At 42.9% G+C, this 18,932-nt stretch overlaps 1 protein-coding gene and 1 long non-coding RNA gene across 2 annotated transcripts in view; one reads left to right on the top strand and one right to left on the bottom strand.

The window, feature by feature from the left end:
* Nucleotides 1-12,245, bottom strand: part of LOC115646923 — a 129,597-nt gene extending 117,352 nt beyond the window's left edge. The window contains exon 1 of the long non-coding RNA XR_003999177.1: nt 12,203-12,245. This is a non-coding gene — a long non-coding RNA (uncharacterized LOC115646923). The remainder of the gene's footprint in view (nt 1-12,202) is intronic.
* The window catches only part of LHFPL3 (LHFPL tetraspan subfamily member 3), a 438,995-nt gene that overhangs the window by 201,711 nt on the left and 218,352 nt on the right, over nt 1-18,932 (top strand).

Genomic DNA, 18,932 nt, shown 5'->3' with positions numbered 1-18,932 from the left:
AAGCTAGCAACTCCAGACTACTACCGGTCAGTTATGAATCAGTTTGTAGTTGGGAAGTCCACCTTGGGGGTTGCAGTGATGCAAGTGTGCAGGGCCATTAATTGCCTTCTGCTGTGAAGGACTGTAACTCTGGGTAATGTGCAGAAAATAGTGGATGGCTTGTGGCAATGGGATTTCCTAACTGTGGCGGGGCTATAGCAGGCGCACACATCCCAGTTTTGGTCCCAGACCGTTTTACAACTGAGAACATCAATAGAAAGGGTTACTTCCCTATGCTATTGCAAGTGCTGGTGGATTACCAGGGTCATTTCACTGACATCAATGCAGGGTGGTCAGAGAAGGTGCACGACACATGCATCTTCAGGAACGCTGGCCTGTATAGAAAGCTGCATTCAGGGACTTTCTTTCCAGACCAGAAGATTCCAGTTGGAGATGTGGAAATGCCCATAGTGATCCTGGAAGACACAGCCTAACCCTTACTCCCATGGCTCATGAAGCCATATACTGGAAACTTTAACAGCAGCAAGGAGCACTGCAACAACAGGCTCAGTGGACACAGAATGCCATGAAATGTATGTTTGGCAGATTACACAGTTGCTGGTGCTGCCTTTTCACAGGTTAGACCTCAGTAAGGAAAATATTCCCATGGTCATAGCAGCCTGCTGTGCACTGCATAATATCTGTGAAGCAAAGGGGTAAAAGTTTTCCCAGGGGTGGGGTATTGAGGCGGATTGCCTGGCAGTTGACTATGAGCATCCAGACACCAGGGCTATTAGAGGAGCTCAACAAGGGACTATTTGAATCAGGGAGGCTTTGAAGCAGCATTTTGATAATGAGTCACAGTACTGTGTCTTTCTATAATGAATTGAGCCAGGCATTGTTTGCTTCCCATCTTGAATGACCCCCTGTAATGATTCCTGCCTGCGCACTGATTGTAGTCTGCAAATGTGGCAGTTGCCACTGTGTTTGAATTTCTGTTGCAACCACACTGTGTAGGTCACAAATAAAGAATCCCTGTTTTAGTAAGAGTCAGTTTTTGTTAATCAGAAGTACACAGATTAACATTTCTTACAAGGGACATGACAGTGGGCAGCACTTGCTGATGTGAGGATCTCACAGCTGTGTGTAAGTCCAGCTGTCATTATGGAAAATTTCTTTGGGTGGAGTGCAAGGGTACTGCGACAGGCCAGGAAAGTGAGAGGAATGTGTGTGGGGAGTTTGGAGAGGGCAAGGAATGCAGTTCTGTATGTGCTGCGTGTGTTCTGCTTGCAGTGCCATCAGGGACCTCTGCATCTTTGTTTCATCCAGGGGAAGAAGTCTCATGCAGAGGTCTAACCCTTTCCAGGGATGAGTCTGTTACTACACCCTGGCCAATTGACATAGATGGAAATTGGGCCCTTGGTGATGAGGTCAGCAGTGGCAGTGAGCATGTTTCTTGCCTCCCATTTCTACCATCTAATTTATGCTCATCTCAGAGAAACCATAAAAATGGCCCGTGAGGCCAAAAATCAAGATCTGAGCTGATAGCCAGAAGAAGAGGCAAGGGCTCATTTGACTGCAGATCAAACCCCAGAATACATGCTGTCTCTCCCCTGGAACTGTTTTAAAGTTTAAGAATCTTGGTCTCCCTCTCTCCTCTGCCCCCAGTGGAGACACACAGAATTTACTGTAGCCCTGGGATTACATCAGAAGAGGTGAGAGAGAAGGTTAGGATAGATGTCGGGCCGTTCGGGGGGAGTAGGTAGTTCATTTACAAGTTCCTCACCCTCAGTTCAGCTTTGCAGCTCTCAGCTGTGCTGCAGATACCCTTCTCCCTATCCTTTGTGCACTGGGCATCCTTCCTCAGATTAGGTCAGCTTGGTGCACAGCCAGGTTGTCAAGTGCTACTGAGGTGTAAACTGGGCTCAGATTATGATCTTTAGTAACGGATCCTATTCTAAGTGAGTTACTTACATGCAGTATTCCTACTGCATCTCTTCTTTACATTCCATTGGGTACCAGTGTAAATTCTGTTCCTTTAATTTGACACTCTCTTGAAATCAGTCCATTCTTTTATTAATATTATTATTTAATGTGGCATGGTCCTTACCCCAGGAAGTTTACAATCTTTTTCAAACACAGAATTTGCAGTTCAGATATGTGTAATACACATGGCGATTGTGCAAGCTTGAAGCACAAGGGAGGTCTAGGTGAGATCTCTGAAAGATTTCCAGAAAAAGCGTGTTTCAAGGAGGGATTTAAATTAAGTGAGGGAGTTTTAACATTGAGAGTAGTGGTGTGGTCCAGTGACTAGGACATTGGCCTGAGACTCATGAGGTCTGCATTCCGGTTCTTCCATTAACTGGCTATCTGACTTTGGACAAGTCATTTCATCTGTCTTTGTCTTTGTCTTTTCTTCCCTGCAACTTTTTAGATTGTAAATGCTTCAGGCCACAGATTGTCTCTCACTAAGTGTTTGTTCAGTGCCTAGCACTTGGTTGCGGCCTCTTGCTGCTACAATAATACATATAATGTTATTTCTAGTAATAATAGCATGTTCATAACACTTTTCATCTTCAAAGCCCTTTACAGTGTAACTGCAGCACAGCCAATTCACTTAGACCAAGGAAGCACATTTTGGGGGGGAAAGTAATGGTATTCTCCAAGGGCAGCCCACAAACCAGTCTCCAGCCACTCATGACACCAGAATGAGAGTCTGGTTGGAAAAATCTTCCTAATTTGATCAGCCTTCCTAATGTGATCGTGCTTTGTGTGCTCTGGTCATCACAGCAAAATCATTTGTTGTCAAATTTATTTCTCACATTAATGGGTATGTTAAAAAGATCTGCAGTGAAATTGTTAATGTCAACATTTAAATTGTCAGATAATTAGGCTTCAAAGTCAGCATTCCATGTAAATGATAAATGGGAATAGTCCAGACTTCTCGGAACTATTGTATTTCAAGCTGTCTGCAGACTCAGGCAGACTTCATTGGATTGGTTAAACGTGGTTCTAGTTATGAAGAGTATCTTTACAACCATAAGATTTAGACACTTACCTTTTCTTAATGAAATCTTAAATTCTGAAGAATAAGATTGCGCACGCGCGCACACACACACACACACGCACCCGCGCGCTCTTGAGCCAGCACAATTCACCTTCTGCTTTGGCCTCATCCTCCACTACACAACTGAAAAGATCCATAGCCTTTTACTATTTCATGCTCAGCTGTGTCCCTTGCAACTGGAGATAAGGATGGTGACAAAGTGGAATGCCCAAGGTGAAGAGTGACTGCCAGTTCTTGCAAAAATCCTCCTACTTCCAAGATCATAGGGCTATTTGTGATGACTGGCAAGACATTTGCACTTCTCCCAAGACCCCTGCTGCACCAACAGCCACTGGCTGACATTGCCAACTATGTTCATATGACCTTTTTCAATGTGCAAATGTCAGTGGGGTACCTGCTGCTCTCTATTTTGCAATGTAAGTTGGGGTAGGTTCACACGTGCAATGTAGAGCAGCTGTTTCCCCAACTTCTCCATGCTCCAACAACCATGCCCCCTTGCTGCATAGCAGATCTTCAGTGGAAGTGGTGCAGAGTGCCTTGGGGCAGGAGGAATGTACCGTGTCCAATGCCACCTTTCCCTTTCACACCCTCTTCCTGCACCATTTTCAGTTTTGGTCTTCTCTGCCATGTGCAGTGGAAGGGAGCATATTGCATTAATTCCTCACTCCACTCTCCAATTTGAGCCTTTATTACCTGTTATGACATTTTAATGAATATTGTTCTCTGCTGTAATTCTGCCGGTGCACTAACACATGCAGAAAATACCTGGATACTGGCATAGTGATAAAACACACTGGGGGTGGGGGGTGGAGGTTGGAGAGAGAATGTAGGGATTTTCCATTAGAGAATATCATTTGAAATTGCCTGTACTGAGCTTTCAATGTTAAACAGTCATACTCAATAACACTATTCACTGTCTTCCACACCAGTTCCATCCCCAAGCACTCTTTATTTAAACATGATAGCTTATGATACAAGTGGCACCAGTCATTGAAAACTGCATTAACATGCCTCGTTGGTCTCCAATAAGTTTTGAAGTCAGGTGAAGTCTTTACATGTTGAATATATTGGCAGGCTATATTGTTCTACAGTTTATCAGTTGATAACTTTTGCTGCCTCAGAGTCATTGTGTTTTCCCAAGTGAAGAACCTCTGGCTATGCTCTGGAAATATATGCATTCCACAGAAATGAAAAGTTATTAAATCAGTACTGCAGGGGAATGCAGAGGAATGATCTGTTTGTAATTCTGGGGAAAACAATTTAGAACAGTGTTTCTAAAGCTTAACAAAATTACTTAAAATCTTTCAGAGAAAGAACCAACCTTTTTCATCTGGTTTCCAAGGATTTTGTTTATCTTTCAGATCTAGTTGCTGCAAAATACTGATAATGCACAAATTCCATCAAGCGTTAAATCTCTATCTATCAGTGGCTTGCAGAAATTAATCAAATTACCTTTTAAAGTTAATGCAGTCGGTGAGAAGAGTTTAATGATATTCAAAACCTTCATGGTAATAATTACAGCTGAAGAGGGTCAGCCAGTTGAGAATTAATGCAAAAAGTGCACAGAATGATAATTTGAATTAATATATCAGACCTTGCATAAAGCATTGGGAAAGGGAGCCATGAAAATAAAATTCATTCACTTCCATTTGATGGGATGAAATAAACTAAAATTTGTTAGGATTTGAACTAAAGGATGAATTTGAGGTTTGAGCTGTAGTAGATAGAAGGGAGGGACTAGAATGCAGAGAAAAGAAGATGGAGAAAAGAAGAGAAGAACGATGGAGAGGGAAGTTATTAATGAATGTCCTTCACTGTTTAAACCCATCTGAATCTCTAAAGTGACATGGAAGTGAACAGCTTTATTCCAGCCTCTGCCGCCCACAAGTTTCCTCTTGCCCAAATGTTCTTTCTCTTTATTTGTTTTTCACCAATATAGCAGCTTGTGTACATTTTCCAGGATTTTAAAGAAAGGTGAAAGATGTATATTTTAATAGATATTTCATCGTTCCCTTGTTTACTGAACAATGGAGCAACCATAAAGTATTTCAGGTTGCAGAAGTTCAGAGAGCCCTCACATCTTGTCCTTCCTTTTTCTTTTTCACAAAAACAGTCCTGTACGTTGGGTAAGCGTGTGCTGAGTTGACAGTTGTAAATATGTTCTATGGCCTTCTGAGCCTATACTTGTTCCAGTGATTAGACTCCGAAAAGACTGATGGCCAAGATCTTCAAAAGTGACTAGTGATTTTGGGTGCCTCATTGTTGGGTGCCAAATTTGAAACACCATTAAGTGGCCTCACTGTCAGAGGGTGGTGCTCAGCACTTTCTGATAAGCAGGCCCCTATAGCTGTTTCAGCTTAAGCACCTCAAACTGAGGCACTACTCGCTTTTGAAAATCTTGTCCTACAGCAATAGCCTAATCTGCCTAAAGAAATCATAATCAACTGCACACATTTATTTCTCAGTTTTCATTTTGTCATGTATGTGTGACTAAAATATTCCTATTTTTGTTCCATTCCTCTGAGAATAACTTTTCTCAGTTGTTGCCTTTTACACACAATTAAATCACTTCAGACATCATATTGTAAATGTTCATAAAAATTGAGACAATGTTTCTTTTATGGTTAATTGCAGATTGAACTTTCCATGTGCCATTTTCATATTTCAAGTTTCAGTGCAGATTAGCAGTTCAAATTCTTATTTTGCATTTGTGAAGGGATTATCAAATATACCAAATGAACCCCCTATAGAAAGTCTGTTTATATAGCACAGTGATTATGCAATTGGACCATGAGGATATGAATTATCCTTGCAAATAAATATATCCTGTGCTGTTTATATCAGTGGTACTCTGGCTGTTACAGACTGAGTACCAGCCAATTTAACCTCAAATGGACTTCCAGAGACATAACATAATCATGCTCAATTGGTTCATTGCAATCTTTGTTATTGTGTCAACTTGTGATGATACTACACCATTGAGATGCAATGTCATGACCTGAGGATGCATTATCATCATCCTACCTCCACCAGGGGGCCTGCCTGAACTGTTTTCCCCCTCCTACTGTAGCTCGCTGGATGGGAAGGGATATTCCAATTTTACTTATAGGGGCAACCCCAACAGCTTCATTGGTTCTCATGGTGCAGGCTTGTGTGCTTTGTATTGTTCATACTGCCTTATAAAACAAATGGAGTACAAATTGGATCTATACCCTCCAATATCCTCGTGTATTGGCACAAAGAGGTTTGTATCTGCAGAATCATAGGTTGAATATTACTGATTTAGAGGAGCTGATGTGACATGCTGCACTTTAGAAACAAGCATCACTCTTCCCAGGATTTGTAAATACAAGACCTTGTAATAACACACCAAGGACACCTAGCATCTCACATAGATAAAGGCTTATATCCAGATAAGTTAGAAACCTATTTATTGCAACCCTTGCTTTCAGTTGCACTAGAATAAAACTTGGCACTCATTTAGCTTTGATGCAAATATTTTTGTTTGCAAGTTTATTGTTACAGAATTTTAGGGTAATTGGTTTGGCTGTGTTTGATTTATAAATCTGGCAAAAATATGTAGAATTCCTGTGGCGTGAAGGGTTTTTCTGAATAGCTGAAAAGTAAAAATGGTATCAGTATAAAATGTTACAGTTGATCTCTTTGTGATTTGACATTTTCAAAAGAAGAAATATGTGAACACCCCAGGAAATACTGTGACTGCTAAGCATATTCACTCTGTCTATGTGTGTGAATACTTCTTTTAAAACTAAGCTTCAATTTTCATGTGACATAAAAGAGTAGAGTTTAACTCTCGCTTCTGTATTTATTTCAGTTGGAGGCTGTGGTGATATTGTGCATGTAACACTTTTCATGATGTATCAAGTATATAGAATCCAAGGATTCACTCATTTGGCTGGCAGAACATTTTCTTTCAAAACTTTTGTTTTATGTATTGTGACAGACCCAAACCAGTGGGGTACAGGAGTCTGGTAGAGAGCAAATATACTGGTCACTGGATGAGTAGTTTTCTGTTCCCTGAGTGACCAGAGCAGGGGCTGCACTAGAGTAATCAGGAAACTGCTAGAACCAATTAAGGCAGACAGGCTGATTAGAACACCTGCAGCCAATCAAGGCAGGCTAATCAGGGCACCTGGATTTAAAAGGAGCTCACTCCAGTCAGGCCAGAGGGAGCCAGAGGAGAGGAAGTGCATGTGAGGAGCTGGGAGCAAGAGGCGCAAGAAGCTGAGAGTTGAGGGTACGTCTACACTACAGGATTATTCCGATTTTACATAAACCGGTTTTGTAAAACAGATTGTATAAAGTCGAGTGCACGCAGCCACACAAAGCAAAATAATTCGGTGGTGTGCGTCCATGTACCGAGGCTAGTGTCGATTGCTGGAGCGTTGCACTGTGGGTAGCTATCCCGTAGCTATCCCATAGTTCCCGTAGTCTCCCCCACCCATTGGAAATCTGGGTTGAGATCCCAGTGCATGGTGGTGCAAAAACAGTGTCGCGGGTGATTCTGGGTAAATGTTATCACTCATTCCTTCCTCCGTGAAAGCAACGGCAGACAATCCTTTTGCTCCCTTTTTCCCTGGATTGCCCTGGCAGACACCATAGCATGGCAACAATGGAGCCCATTTTGCCTTTTGTCACTGTCACCGTATGTGTACTGGATGCCGCTGACAGAGGCGGTACTGCAGTGCTACACAGCAGCATTCATTTGCCATTGCAAGGTAGCAGAGATGGTTACCAGTCATTCTGTACCATCTGCTGTGCCACTGTAAATTGGCAATGAGATGACGGTTATCAGTCATTCTGTACTGTCTGCTGCTGTCATGGGTGCTCCTGGCTGGCCTCGCTGAGGTCGGCCGGAGGCACAAAGACAAAAATGGGAATGACTCCCCGGGTCATTCCCTCCTTTATGTTTTATCTAAAAATAGTCAGTCCTGCCTAGAATATGGGGCAAGTGTACTGGAGAACCAGTGTATCAGAGAACCAGAGAGCACAGCTGCTCTGTGTCAGATCCCGCAGAAATGATGAGCTACATGCCATTCTAGGGGGTGCCCCTGCAACAACCCCACTCATTGCTTCCCTCCTCCCCCAACCCTCCTGGGCCACCGTTGCAGTGTCCCCCATTTGTGTGATGAAGTAATAACGAATGCAGGAATAAGAAACACTGACTTTTTAGTGAGATAAAATGAGTGGGAGGCAGCCTCCAGCTGCTATGATAGTCCAGGCAGGACATTAAACGGTGGGAGGAAGAGGAGCCCAGCATCCCACTGCTATGATAGTCCAGGCAGTACAGAATCTTTTCTTTAGACATGAAAGGAGTGGGGCTGATGGAGCTCAGCCTCCAGTTGCTATGATGAAGATGGTTACCAGCCGTTCTGTACCATCTGGCGGGAATGACCGAGAGTCATTCCTATTTTTAGCCAGGCGCTCCCGACCGACCTCACCTGAGGACAGCCAGGAGCACTCACGGGATGATGACGAGGACGGCTATCAGTCATTTTGTACTGTACCGTCTGCCACTGGGGAGGGGAGGGGAGATTTTTTTCCCTTTTCTTTCACAGGGGGGTGTAAATTGACGAGATATACCCTGAACCACCCCGGACAATGTGTTCGACCCTACAGGCATTGGGAGCTCAGCCAAGAATGCAAATGCTTTTCGGAGACTGCGGGGACTTTGGGATAGCTGGAGTCTTCAGTACCCCCTCCATCCCTCCATGAGCGTCCATTTGATTCTTTGGCTTTCCGTTACGCTTGTCACACAGCACTGTGCTGTGAACTCTGTATCATAGCCTGGAGATTTTTTTCAAATGCTTTGTCATTTCGTCTTCTGTAACGGAGCTCTGATAGAACAGATTTGTCTCCCCATACAGTGATCAGATCCAGTATCTCCCGTACGGTCCATGCTGGAGCTCTTTTTGGATTTGGGACTGCATCACCACCTGTGCTGATCGGAGCTCCACACTGGGCAAACAGGAAATGAAATTCAAAAGTTCGCGGGGCTTTTCCTGTCTATCTGGCCAGTGCATCCGAGTTCAGATGGCTTTCCAAAGCGGTCACAGTGGTGTACTGTGGGATACCGCCCGGAGGCCAATACCGTCGATTTGTGGCCACACTAACCCTACTCCGACATTGCAATACCGATTTCAGCGCTACTCCTCTCGTCGGGGAGGAGTACAGAAACCGGTTTAAAGAGCCCTTTATGTCGATATAAAGGGCCTCGTTGTGTGGACGGGTGCACTGCTAAATTCTGTTTAAACACGTAGTATAGACCAGGCCTGAGAATGAGAGTGAGTGCTGCTGGAGGACTAAGGAGTACAAGTGTTATGAGACACCAGGAGGAAGGTCCTGTGGTGAGGATAAAGAAGGTGTTTGGAGGAGGCCATGGGGAAGTAGCCCAGGGAGTTGTAGCTGTCATGCAGCTGTTACAGGAGGCACTATAGACAGCTGCAATCCACAGGGCCCTGGGCTGGAACCCGGCATAGAGAGCGGGCCCGGGTTCCCCCCAAACCTCCCAACTCCTGATCAGACACAGGAGGAGTTGACCCAGACTGTGGGGAAGATCACTGAGGTGAGCAAATCTGCCAATAAGCACAGGACCCACTAAGGTAGAGGAGGAACTTTGTCACAGTATATACAGAAAATTGTTTTTTTCCATGGAAAAGTTTGACTTTTTGGTCAAATGATTTTTTGTGAAAATTGTCTGCATAAAATTTACACATTTTGTTGAAAACCCAAACATCCAAAAAACCTAAATGGTTTAGCTGAAAGGAAAAAAATTGATTGAGAAATGCCACCATAGTGCTTCCTGGACATTATAGTTCAGAACACATGCCCTCGTTCTCCTCTGTGGTCTAGGCTTCCAAGCCAGACTAATCTCCCAGGATGCATCATGACCATGTAGCTCCAACTGCAGCAGTTCAGCAAGGGGAGAGACAGTATGCATCATGGGAGATGCCATCTGGCCAGGTAACCTGGCCCATAAAGGGTAGTGGGGACAGAGACATCCAAACTTCCAGGAGGCACCACAGTGGCATTTCCTAATCAATATTTTTCAATTTTTTACCCCCAAAAAATCAGTTTTTGATTTTTCACCAAATTCCATGGAAATTTTTTTTGTATGACTAACTGTACCCAACAACATCAGTAGAAGAAACTTGTGTGAAGGAATCCTGGTACCTGCATTTAGCTGATAGACTTCAACATAGTTCTTAGAAAACATTCATCCTTACCACAAAACCAAAGAGCTTTAAATTAAGTGTTAACACTATTTGGTGAATGTTTTCAACAAGCTCCATTTCATTCTACACAATTTCTGATATTAATGTGTTAAAGTCGGCCTTGCAAATATATTAGGGAAACTTATCAGCCCAGGCTCAAATTCTATTTGGCAGCACTTTACACTGCTGATGGGGAAAAAACCTAATGATACTTTACTTGAGTATCAGAAAAGTTACTTGCTTGAGCAAACAGTGAAAAGAGTTTTGGAAGGACCGCATTAAGGTATTAACTAATGACATAGGGTGGTATTTTCAAAAGCATCTAAATGTCTTAGGAGCACATGTTCCATTAACTGCCAATGGGACTTGTGCTCCAAAATCAATTTGGTGCTTTTGAAAACCCCATCTGTTCAGCCATAAGCACTGGTTAATCCTGAAGTATTACACACCACAAGGACTGGCCACTTCCCAAGATCTGTAAGGCCATTTTGGGAGTCTTGCCTAGACAGATGTGCAGCTGGCTGTGTCTCCCTCGTTTTTTATTACAACCCAATCTCTGACGTAAGGATACATGTACATGAAGAGGGCAAGTATGGGGTGGAGAGAATCCAGAGCCGTTCCATACAAACAGGTCAGCTGTAAGCTCAAAAGAAGTGGTTGACCCTGCCAGCAAGTAGGGGATCTTGGAGGACAACTACTGCACCAGTGGGGTGCAAAATAAACTTTATTAAGAAAATGCAAAAACAGAGAAAATTCAATAGTGAGGGGTATGGGGTTTGTTAAGGCAGACAATTGGGGAGGGGTTTCTTTTAGTAAATAGTATAGGGAGTTTCAATAGTGGGGTACAATACAGTGGGGTACAATACAGTTGGTAACCAATTAACACTGAAGTATAAATGTAACAGGTAGCTAACAATTTCTATGTAAAGGGTGTGTCACAGCAGCATATAACCAACTAACAGTTATGGGTAAAATGTGTTAAATAACCAACAACTCTAGGTAAAAATGTGTCATAGTGGTGTAAATGTAAAATGTGAGGTGTGTCAGAGAGAAAAAGGGTAACCAATGGGGTTTTATGCTAGACTTCAGTAATACAATTGAGGTTTGGCAGCAGTAGGAGCGGGGTGAACACGTGGGGGAAGGGATTAAAAGAGAGAGAGAGAAAGGCAGTGGTAGAGGAATGAGGTTGGGGGATGGAGGAAGAGGAGCACATGGTGGAGCAGAGACCAAAGGCAGAGGCGCTGCGGAGGGAGATTTAAACTTAGAGAGACACAGAAAGCAGACAGGATGCAAGCTTAAACTGCAGAGAGACTGCAACGAGTGACTGGGGAGCTTGGGGGGAGACATGGGTAAGCTTGTGGGGGGTTAGGGCAGCGGGAAGACAAACTTAACCACAATTATACAGAACACAGCAAAATCTTATTTATGATCTAACATAACCAAGACTACACAAATTAGCAAGTAACAGAACACAATGCAACAATTCTTTTTTAAACCTAACTTACAGAGCACAATACAAACAATTCTTTAAACCTAACTTAACCACAGCTATGCAAAATGAAATTACAACTTATCTAGACTAAGAACTAGTCTAGATTCTAATAGGTGCACCTTACACTATGCCAATTCTTTGATCGGGAGGGGGAGCAGTTCCAGAGGGCAGAGTGGTGTGTGCCCAGGGTACAGCTCCCGGAGGGGAGGGGTGTGGTTGCAGCAGTGAGGCGGCTGCAAGCTGGCGGCCCAGGATACAGTCCAGGAAGGCACAGCTTAGCAGCGGCACAGGCTTATTTTTAGCAGCACAGGCGCTGCGGAGCAAGGAAAGAGATTACAGATACAGACCAAGGAGTTAGCTTGGGTCTGTCTGCTGGGGAAACAAGGCCAGCAGCTAGGACAGAGGGAGTCTGCAAGAGGGAGTTTTTACCAATCCCCAGGACAGCAGCAAGCACAAAGGCAGGAACAGCAGTAGCATCAGAGGATGGAGAGAGGACTCGATTCGCTTACAATAATCAGGAGATCTCCAGGCGCAAATTCGTTGTTCGTGGGAGGGGAGTTTAAAAACGGGGGTACGCTCAAAAATGAGAGCGGGGAGATGGCCCCCTAAAGACCCCTAGCTGATGAGACCAGGTGGCAAAACAAGGACCTTCTCTGAGGTCTGATCAGAAAATGTCCGGCTTTAAAGGCAAACTCAGGCAGTTTCCCACCAGTACTTTTGATTGGCTCCTCTTGATACAGGGGAGGAGAGAAGGCAGGGAAAGGCTGCAGGTAAGCATAGGCATGCCTGGGCATGTTCTGAGCCGCAGGTATGACTCATATGCTTAATTAGTTGGCCACTTCAGGTCTTGCATTTCTGGGCAGCGCCCCCCACACCGAGCCCGGGTCTGAACAAAGGAGCCAAACAAAGAAGCAAGAAACCCCCTCCCTAGGCAGAGCAATGGCTCCAGTTAGTCTGTACAAGCCATTCCTATGAATAGGGCTGTGACTTTAGTTAGCGCAATGGCTGGGAGGGGCGGCCACACAGGACAAACAGAAAGGAGAGGGGAAAAAGGAATGCAGCAGGGGGACAGCTGTAACAGACAGTGGTTAAGAAGTTCTAGGATTATTTCCCACTCCAAGTGGGCAAAGAGTCTTCTTCTGATTGTTGAGGAGGGAATGTGGGAGTAGAAGGGGAAACATACTTGTCCTGGGGAACCTTAGGAATAACACCATTTTTTCAGTGAATTTGGATATATAATGAGTGATCTGTTGTGCCTTATAGAGTAATCGGTATAGTTGTAAACTAAGTTCCACAATTCAGCTGCACTGGAAAACTCTGTTCAGAGGGAAATCTAAGGCTAAAATAGCAAGGTTATAAAGTTCTGAATTCACATACTTGGGCAGAGCCCCAAAGGGAAGTTTGAACAGTGCCTGCAGACGCTGTGCAGATGCCATCAAGCCTATCAGTCTCTTGCTTTCATGTTCAAATTTTATATAGCCATAACAGCAGACAGGTTCTTTTAACAGTTACCAGTGCAAGACAACATTGTTCAGGGCTGGGTGTATAATAAAGGCAAAGCACAAGAGTTTAATATTTTACCATTTTGAGCTTGTATTTGTTCCTTTCCCTACTCTCCCCAGTGCTGTTTGCAGCCCACATGCTGACACAGTCTCTCTCTTTCTGTGTTTTGTTTTCTGAATTCCAGAAAGCCTTCTGTTATTTCTATACATTAAACTTAGAGTAGAGTTTTGATGACATAGGAGCTATAGGATACTTTGGCCCACTGGCATCAGTTATCCTTAAAAAAAATACAAAATACAAAAAATAATACAGCAGGACACAGATTATCCAGTAAGTTCTTGGAATGCATTGGAGACAACTTTTTATTTCAGAAGGTGGAGAAAGTAACTATTCTTGATTAGATTCTGACAAACAGGGAGCAACTGGTTGAGAATTTGAAGGTGGAAAGCAGCTTGGGTGAAAGAGATAATGAAATGATTGAGTTCATGATTCTAAGGAATGCTAGGAGGGAAAACGTAAGAATAAAGACAAGGGACTTCAAGAAGGCAGACTTTAGCAAACTCAGAGAAATGGCAGGTAAGATTCCATGGAAAGCAAGTCTAAGGGGAAAAAAAGAGGTCAAGAGAGTCGGTAGTGTTTTAGAGAGGCATTATTAAGGGCCCAAAAGTAAACTATGCCAATGTATTACAAGAGACCACCCTAGCTTATCCAGGAGATCTTCAACAACCTAAAACTCAAAAAAGAGACATACAAAAAGTGGAAAGTAGGTCAAATTACAAAAAAAAATATTTAAAAAAATACACAAGCATACAACACAAAATTAGAAAGGCCGAAGCCAAGGCAAAAAATGAGATTAAACTATGGACATAAAGGGTAATAAGAAAATATTTTACAAATATATGAGAAACAAGAGGAAGAGATAGACCAAGGCCAAGATAGGCCCAGTAATCAGTGAGGAGACAAAGACAATAATAGAAAATGCAGCAATGGCCAAAGTGTCAAAAACACCTTTTTTTGTTTCAGTTTTCACTGAAATCAGCAGTGATTGGATGACTAACATAGTGAGCATCAGTGTAAATTGAATACGATCTGAGGCTAAAATAGGGAAAGAACAAGTTAAGAATTAGACAAGTTAGATGTCTTCAAGTAAGCAGAGTCTGATGAGCGACATCCTAGAATACTTAAGGAGCTTGCTGAAGAGATCTCTGAGCCATTAGTGATTATCTTGGAGGACTTGTAGAGGACAAGATAGATATTCAAGGATTGGAAAAGGGAAAATATAGTATGTATCTATAAAAAGGGGGAATAAGGACAACCCAGGGACTTATTGACCAATGAGCTTTACATCAGTACCTGGAAAAATAATGGAGCAAATAATTGAGCAATCAATTTGTAAGCACTTAGAAGAAAATAAGGTAATAAGCAACAGTCAACATGGATTTGTCAAGAATAAATCATGTCAAACTGACCTAATATCCTTCTTTGATAGGGTAACAAGTCTTGTGGATAGGGGAAGCAGTAGATGTGACATATCTCGACTTTAGTAAGTGTTTTGATATTGTCCCAAATGACCTTCTTATAAACAAACTAGAGAAGTATAGCCTAGATGAACCTACTATACAGGGGTGCGCAACTGGTTGGAAACCACATCCAGAGAAAAAGTTATCTATGGTTCACAATCAAGCTGGAAGGGCATATGGAGTGCGGTCCTGCAGGGATCTGTTCTGGGTCCAGTTCTAGTCAATATCTTCATAAATTATTTCGATAATGGCATAGAAAGTACACTTGTGAAGTCTGTGGATGATACCAAGCTGGGAGGGGTTGCAAGCACCTTGGAGGACAGGGTTAGAATTCAAAATGATCTTGACAAACTGGAGAAACGGTCTGATATAAATAGGATGAAATTCAATAAGAACAAATGCAAAGTACTCCTGTTAGGAAGGAATAATCAATTGCACAATTACAAAAAGGGAAATAACTGCTTAGGAAGGAGTACTGCAGAAAACAATCTGGAGGTTATAGTGGATCACAAACTAAATGAGAGTCAAAGTAATACTGTTGCAAAAAAAGGGAAACTTCATTCTGGGAATGAATGAACTGCTGTGTGAAGAGTAACCCTTTGAACTGTCCAGCCACACCCAACAGCCTTACCATCTCCCTTATACCAGTGTTAGGGTTTGTCTGCACATGGAGTCTATAAACAGCTATTCCTGAATAACTCCCTGTGTGTGGACAAGCCCTTTTACTGTTGTTACTCCATTGGCTTCAGTGAAGTTACATCTGATTTGCACTGCTGTGAGAGTAGAATAGGGCCCCCATCTGTAAAACAGGGATAATGCCCTCATGCTTATCTGTGCACTCCTTTGGCCCCCTTCACTGTTGTACCTACCTCCCAAGTATTTAACAGTCCTTTACCTCTCCTCCACCCTTCCAAGCCTGTTGGTAGGAATCGGTTGATTAGATTATAGGCTTTTGTTATTTGTACATGTTATTAGGTTGGAACACAGTGACCCTATCTGCACTAGGAAAAAAGGTGAGTTTGGACAATGTGATAGTTAACACGTTGTAAAATCCTAGTGTAGACAGGGCAAGTTGTATTTCTACCTCAGTTTAGCTGATCGAGGTGAGCCAAGGCACCCTCCTGGTTCAGGACCTGAAACATTGCTATTCCCCCCTGTAGCTTCTTAGAAATGGGGCAGGAGTGGTTAACTATCCCATGCTGTGGAGAAGTCTAGTAGGAAAAGTATGGATGAACTTTTCTTGTCTATAGACAGAGATTATCCATTAGAACAGCAACTGCTGCATCTATATTGTGCCCTGTCCTGAAGCCTGCCAGAGGACCCAGAATACTGACATCTGACAGGTAGCAGGGGAGACCCTTTTTTAAAAAAAAAGGCTTCTTGATTAGCTTGCTTCAGAAAAGCAAGTTAGACACTGGATAGTAGGTTAGAAGGTCTCAGGTGTGAAGCAGTTTTCTTTGTAACTAGAGAGCTTGTTACGTGTTTGGATAATTGTGTCTCATCAGGGTGTGATGAGGATTTATTCGTTTTACAAAACATTTTTTGAAGATATAAAGTACTCTGCAAATGATGAGGATTAATATAGAACAAAGTTATCATGATAAAATACCAGACAATTTTAGCACAGTAACACATTAGTAAATAGCTAGCTGGTGGCACTGATAGTTGTAGAAAATGGTGACATATTTTGGAAAGCATTACAATTAAGTCAAGAATGTGGGCTCAAACGTTTACATATTATTGAGTAAATCAAAAGCAATTGAGCTCTGTTTTGAGTATTCTACAAAAATCAGCATCATAAATAGTGCACCCTTGCATAATATTGAGCATTTATCCACATATATTCTTACTGAAAATCATGGAATAGCTAATTCACAGCAGTCGATTTTTTATTTATGTGTAGTGTGCAATTTATTGCTCTGGAGACTGAAGCCTGTTTTAAAACCACATAATGGACACTGCACTGGCAGTAACCTTGCAGACTTTCCCACCCTTCCCTGCCAATGTGACTGATCCCACAGAAGAAAGCACCAGTCCTTTAGGCGAGCAGATAATTTAGTACCCATTCAATCCTTGGCTTCTTTGCTGAGACTGCCAACAGAGGTGCCAGTTAACTTGTATTATGATGATGGTTTTGAGATGAACAATGTGTTCTTAGGTGTAGACTATATAATGTAGATATATAATGAAGCATATATCACCATAAATTCTCAAATTAAGTGGGTACCTATAATGCCTGCTAACACAGCACAGTATAATTTATTGCAAATAATGGAAAAAATACTAATTTTGGTTCTTGAAAAATACAGAAATTAAGCCAGGTTCAGAGGTGGACTCTGAATTCTATGCTTGTCTCTGATGGAGTAGAGGTGAATGTCATTATGTCTGAAAGGAGAAACACTCCGACTGTACATCACTGAGCCTCTTCCCACCATGTCCAGTGCTGATAGCCTGAAAGCCACAAAATCGCTTTCTTGGTGGCAGGGGGTATGTGTGCACAGCAATTAAGCACCCGCAGGTGGCCTGGGTTAGCTGACTCGGGCTCACAGGGCTCGGGCTGCAGAGCTGTAAAAGTTCACCTGTGTAAATGACACTTCCTGAGGTAACTGCACCTTTGACCTCTTTTGTGACCTCCTTGAAGACATCCCTCTTTGTTTTCAGGCCTCTAGCCATCACCTTTCTCGGGGTGGAATCCCGTGACCCTCTCCCTCCAAATGGGGACTTAGGCTGCAGGCACCTGCTACTCACTATCTCAGCAGGTCTGACTGTAGTTCAGCACCTGTAGTCCTGGTCTTTCAGTGGCAGTGACAAAGTTAATCAGTTGACCAGCCTGCTTTCATAAAGCAAAGTACTGTTTATTCAGAACAAAAGCTTTGCCAAGAAAACAGACCATAAAACTAGGTAGTTACCTATCTTGGACATGGAGACCCTTATAGGATTAAAATACTTCAGGCCCTTTCCACTGGGCCTGATTCTCTTGATCACAATTTCATGTCATTTTTAGATTGAGTGGAAATGATCCTTCTCCCAGATCAGAACTGTCTCTTTATTTCTACTGTTTATTATTAGCAGTGTCATAGCACCTAAGAGTTTCAGTCATGGACCATGACCCCCTTGTGCTGTACAAATACAGAACAAAATACAATCCCTGACCTAAAAATATTACAGTCTAAGAATAGGACAAGTGACAAATGAAGGATACAGATAGACTTGATGGGGGAGTACAAGGAAACAATGAGCCATTATTGGTCAGAATGATACATAGTGGTCTCAGCACACCAGCAGCCTAACCATTATCAAGTGTTTTGTAGGCATCACAGCAAAGGAAAGTTAAGAAGGAATTCAAAAGAGAAGGATGAATTAGGCTTGGTCTACACTATGCGTTTAAACTGATTTTAGCAGCGTTAAACCGATTTAACACTGTACCCGTCCACACTACGAGGCCCTTTATATCGATTAAATTGGTTTCTGTACTCCTCCACGACGAGAGGAGTAGCGCTAAAATCGGTATTACCCTATCAGGTTTGTGTGGCCGCAAATCAACAGTATTGGCCTCCGGGCGGTATCCCACAGTGCACCACTGTGACTGCTCTGGACAGCAATCTCAACTCGGATGCAGTGGCCAGGTAAACAGGAAAAGCCCTGTGAAATTTTGATTTTCATTTCCTGTTTGCCCAGCGTGGAGCTCTGATCAGCATAGGTGGCAATGCAGTCCCAAATCCAAAAAGAGCTCCAGCATGGACCGTACGGGAGATACTGAATCTGATCGCTGTATGAGGAAACAAATCTGTTCTATCAAAGCTCCGTTACAGAAGATGAAATGCCAAAGCGTTTGAAAAAAAAATCTACAGGCTACACAGTGCTGCGTGACAAGCGTAACAGGAAGCCAGAGACTCAAACGGACGCTCATGGAGGGAGGGAGGGGGTACTGAGGACTCCAGCTATCCCACAGTCCCCAGCAGTCTCTGAAATATATTTGCATTCTTGGCTGAGCTCCCAAAGCCTGTAGGTTCAAACACATTGTCTGGCGTGGTTCAGAGAATAGCTCGTCAATTTACTCCCCCCCACCACATGAAAGAAAAGGGAAAGAAATCGTTTCTTGACTTCTTTCAGTGTCACCCTATGTCTACTGAATG

Source organism: Gopherus evgoodei, chromosome 1, assembly GCF_007399415.2.
Source record: "Gopherus evgoodei ecotype Sinaloan lineage chromosome 1, rGopEvg1_v1.p, whole genome shotgun sequence".
Taxonomy (NCBI): Eukaryota; Metazoa; Chordata; order Testudines; family Testudinidae; genus Gopherus; species Gopherus evgoodei.
Note: the sequence above shows the minus strand (reverse complement) of the source record. Positions and strands in the feature narration are given on the sequence as shown.